This window comes from Schistocerca serialis, unplaced genomic scaffold (assembly GCF_023864345.2).
Source record: "Schistocerca serialis cubense isolate TAMUIC-IGC-003099 unplaced genomic scaffold, iqSchSeri2.2 HiC_scaffold_1251, whole genome shotgun sequence".
In the NCBI taxonomy this organism is placed as follows: domain Eukaryota; kingdom Metazoa; phylum Arthropoda; class Insecta; order Orthoptera; family Acrididae; genus Schistocerca; species Schistocerca serialis.
The window spans coordinates 157,917-163,021 of NW_026047460.1; the positions used below are offsets into that span (position 1 = coordinate 157,917).

Here is a 5,105-nt window from a genome sequence, read left to right on the forward strand (position 1 = left end):
AATCCTGACTCTGTTAAGTTCATGTCCTATCGCATGAACCAGGAACGCTAAAGCATTGTGTGTAACGTCCAATGCCACTGTAGCAGTGCCGTCCCTTTTTTGTAAATGATCCATCAAGATATATTAAACTCTTGCATGGGAGGTTAAAGCATTTTGGTGTCGGATGGCAATCCTTATTTTATCGTTCTTGTTAAGTGTGGTCGGCCGGAGTGGCCGAGCGCTTCTAGGCGCTACAGTCTGGAGCCGCGCGACCGCTACGGTCGCAGGTTCGAATCCTGCCTCGGGCATGGATGTGTGTGATGTCTTTAGGTTAGTTAGATTTAAGTAGTTTTAAGTTCTATGGGACTGATGACCTCAGCAGTTAAGTCCCATAGTGCTCAGAGCCATTTGAACCATTTTTTTGTTAAGTGTGGTTGACGTATATGTTTCATGTGAGAAGTATTCCTGGTATATAATGCGCTTGTATTCGCCAGGTTAGTTACACCAAACGACGTCATTCAAATGGCTCTGAGCACTATGGGACTAAACTGCTGAAGTCATTAGTCCCCTAGAACTTAGAACTAGTTAAACCTAACTAACCTAAGGACATCACAAACATCCATGCCCGAGGCAGGATTCGAACCTGCGACCGTAGCGGTCTTGCGGGTCCAGACTGCAGCTCCTTTAACCGCACGGCCACTTCGAAACGACGTCATTGAGAGGTTTCAGAACTACTCATTCAAGAAAATAGTAGTTTGCCTGTGTCATCACCTTGATGTTCTGTTGTGAACTGCCACGCTGTGCGTTGTGCACGTTGGCTTTATACCTTTTTCCCTTCCTGTCTTCTTTGACAATACGTGGACGCTGGGGGCTGCTGCGAGCCCTGGCTGAAGGTCGTCACCGCCGCTTCCGGTCCAACAAGTTAAATGTCGCCACCACCCCTTCTAGTCCTGATAAGTTTTTGCATGTTCTGCTTTAGATGTAGCCATACAATTATTTCCTCGCCAAGAAAGTCGATGAGCTGGTTATCCTGGTCCACGATACGCAGCTCTAGATAGTCCAATGTCTGAACTGTTATTGTGAGGTAAACAGCGTTGGTAGGGGTCTCAGCGATCTTATACCCTGTTCCAACTGATCGGAAGAACTCTATGAATCAATCTATTGCTGAGATGGGAGTTTGTTACAATGTTACACTCAACGTGGATTGTACTGATAGGAAGTGGATCTGTAAAATATATTAGGGTCCTTCTTCAAAACTTTTCCTTTTGTGAAACCCAATAGCCGTCCTATTGAATATTTCTGGTTAAAGTTAGTCGCTGCATTCAGTGTCTTTACTCAGTCCAATCAGCAAAATACGTCATTCCCCGTTCCTTAAATAGACTGGTGGGAAATAATTCGCACATAGTACTGACGTTCGTTCTCTTAAAGGCAGAGTATACGACATTGCATCTGGACCTCAACTGATGAGTCGATGTTAAATGCACCTCCTTATATATCCTTTTTCGTAAACGGTAGAAGAACACGATGCACAGATGCCCACACAAGTATGTATTAAATTCATGGTAGCGATGAAAATTGTAGAACACACGTCTTCTGGCGGTGAAGTATCGTCGTAATTTTTCTGGTGGCTGCAGGTCTCCAAATGAATCGAAACAGGAGACGTTATTTGCATTTTTCTTAACATACACCAGCCAGTGAATTCCTGGTCCTCGAGCAACACCTAAATTCAAAATTCCACATTCTTCTGATTTCCACATAGTCTCTGGTAATACATAAACACACCACCGAGTCCGCCTGCTTAGGTGAGCGTACTCGCTTCGGCGGCACATATACTAAAATTTGAACGGTACAGATAAGATCAGCATGGCCCCTGTGCAAGGATGACACACAAAATCGTGAAGGGTCCCAATTTTTTTTTTTTTTTTATAGCCGCCACGGTAGCTCAGCGTGTTCGGTCAGAGAGCTGTGTGCTCTCTGTAATTAAAAAAAACTGAGTCAAGAAATCACCGATCAACTTGAACAGATGTCTTGTGACGTCCGCCCAGACCAAAAAAGCAACGAACTATGTCGGGAAAAAAAGGTGAGTGGCAGCGTGTTTCCTTACCATGTAGCAGACCCGGGTTCGATTTTTGGCCAAGTTGGTGATTTTCTCCCCTCTGGGACTGGGTGCGGTGTTGTCCTTATCATCATTTCATCATCACCGACACACAAGTCGCCCAGTGTGGCGTCACCTGAAATGAGACTTGGAACCCGGCGGCTGAACTTCCGCGGATGGGGCCTTCCGGCCAATAGTGCCTCATTTTACTTCGTTTACGCCACGGAATCTTGGAATGCTGAATTTTGTCCTAACAAACTTGAGCAGATCTGTATTTGTAAGCGGTCTATCCGGTAGGGTAGCTAATAGATTTTTTTCTGTTTATGAAGAGACCTAGTCCTTACATATATGGTTTCAGGTATAATACTTTTCCGATAGCTGCTGCTTCCATCATGCGTTTATGTCTTCTATCTTCCTCCAGCTGCTCCTTGGAGTTCTGTGCTTTCTTGACTGCTCTGGCAATAGTCGTAGCACCACCAGCCAGTGAACCTATCGATGAGAGACTTGCGAGGGCAGGAATTAGGAAGGGGATAATTCTGTCTGATGTCATGGGCATTGTTAGAACCCGGGCTTCAGGGCGCTTTTAGATGCATAGAACACTGTCTGAATACTGTTTTTTAAACCCCCTGCCCTGGTTTCTTCTTATTCATCATCACTGTCTTCTTTTTCAGTGCACGACATGCGACATTCATAACTTGTTTGAAATTCACACCCAAGCCCAACTTAATTTTACCGTCCATGGTTTTATCAGCTACAAATGCTGCAATCGCTGCCCTATACCAATATCGTTTCTAGCACGTATTGCCTTGGCTATATCAGCTAAAACTCGATCAGCAACGTTACATCCATGGAAATCGTTATGTTACGCTTATGAAATGCCGTATTCCTAACAGGACTCGTCAATCAGGTTAATCCCTTTATCACCACGAGCCAAACGCTTTTGAAGCTTTGTACCAGGACCGCAGTAATTATACCCCGGAATGTGCAGTTGAATGGAAGTTTGTTGAGAATACCATCACCTTCTATAATGTCTCCTATCATGCATGTTTTGCTACTGTGCTGGCTGCGCTCTGTGCACCCCATCATATAGCAAATAGTCAGCGTCAATCCAGCTGTTTTGTGTTGCAGGAAAGCCAATCTGTTTAACTAGTGCTCTGTTCTCTTGACGTCTTACGATACGCTCTGTGTTAAAGCATCTTGAAATTTCAGTGCCACTGCTATTCTTCAAGATGCGAGTTCTGGAATTTGTTTCCTGCGCTTTGGAAACCGTGAACATATCACTGGACCGGTTTGGGAGGTATGACTTCTCAAATGATGTTTTGTGTTTTGAGAAACGTACCAAATCACCCACATTAAATTTCTGTTTACAAGGATCCAGCATTTTAATGCGATAGTGTATCGTATCCATGAGTCCATCATCATGAACATTGATTGGTCTCATTTTTAATGTGCCATGTTTTGTACGATTACACTGCGCAGTTATTTCTGGGAGAACATCTGTCCATTTGTATGAACCGCGAAGATTAAAATGCATCCACACTTGACTTTTTATTGGTCTGTTCAGACGCTCCACGATATCCGCCTTCAGATGGGTTAATTTTGAGTAGTGATGTATTCCATACCACTGTATCATGGTCTTGAAATACCTATTGTAAAACTCTCCACCATCATGGGTTTGGAGACTGTCTGGTCATTTATTCGTCCCTGGTTACAACAAACACTCAAACACCTCCGTGACATCTCTCCCCGTTTTTGTTTTAACAGATAATGGCCAGGCAAATTTGGAGGATGTATCAGTAACCATTACAACAGATTTGTATCCATTATTTACATGTGAATATTCCTGCATATGCACAAGATCATCCTTCCGTAAGTCATCCGAACCTACAATCATAGCATGCCTATGAGGGTATGTTTTACGTGCTGGTTTGTGCAATTCTCGAACTAATGTCTCCACACTTATTCAATTATACCTCTCTCTCTATGCTTGGAGGTTACTGAAACAACCTCATTCTAACGCGTAGCATTACCAGCAGCAGCTGACGCCATGAGCAGTCACAATCGATCTATTAGCTGTGGAGCCCCTCCACGCCCACAACGGCATGAAAGCCAACACAAAAACTCTACTGCTATCTCTGCATATTGTGAGTTAACATCCCATAGATGTTCGGGCTCACATGCGGTTTCTTTTCATCGAAATGTCTTGGCTCAAACTCGTCTAGGGGTTGAACCGCAAGTATAGCATTACACGCCCTGAATTAGACACTTGTGACCCTCTGTTTAAATTGTCTGGCTGATGGCAGGTTTGCCAAATTGTATGAAATATACAAAGTTAATAAACAACAGTAATAATAATATCGGAAGCTAAATTAACGACCCATAAACGATGTAGGCCACACAATTGCGATTTGGTTAGAATAATGTTTATTCAGAAAGCAAACTAACAGCGAAAGTGCTCGTATTTAGAATTACTATTACACTCGAGCGCATATCCATTTGAATACACAGTTCAATCATTCACAATCTTATCACGAATTACAAGTCCATTACTCCACCTCGTTAACTACGCGAAAAGTTAAAGAGTTCACACCAGGCGCGCGGCTGATCACCCCTCAGAGACTAAGCCCGCGATACCACACAACGCGAAATTTTCTAAGTCGTTTCACTTCCTAGCTACCTAAAGACCGACCGTCCGCTTTCGCCTCTCCACCAGCCACTGTCCCTCTGCCCGTTCCCGGCCGCGTTTCCCGAGAGCCGAACATCCTCGCTCAACTGACTAGGGTAGTTCTCTTTCCTGAAACCGTCCATCTGATTGGCTACAGCTTATCTTACATTATTTTACATTTTAACATATTTAAATAATCAAAGCTTGACCACTTTCACGTTCTAAATAAAGTAACAATAATATCCATTGCATAATAAACGTTAAACTCTTTTACATAAAACCAATACAGTTTCTTCCTTAGCTTTGAATGCCACAGCCAGTTGCCTTGCACCAATTTACTTTCTGAAAAATAAATAAAGAACAAAA

General features: G+C 43.3%; 1 non-coding gene across 1 annotated transcript; it reads left to right on the top strand.

Annotated features, from left to right (window-relative positions):
• The first annotated feature begins 1,787 nt into the window (after positions 1-1,787).
• LOC126436888 (U6 spliceosomal RNA) lies at positions 1,788-1,894 on the top strand. Its single transcript, XR_007580996.1, has one exon. It is a non-coding gene; the product is annotated as a U6 spliceosomal RNA (small nuclear RNA).
• Positions 1,895-5,105: the final 3,211 nt, after the last annotated feature.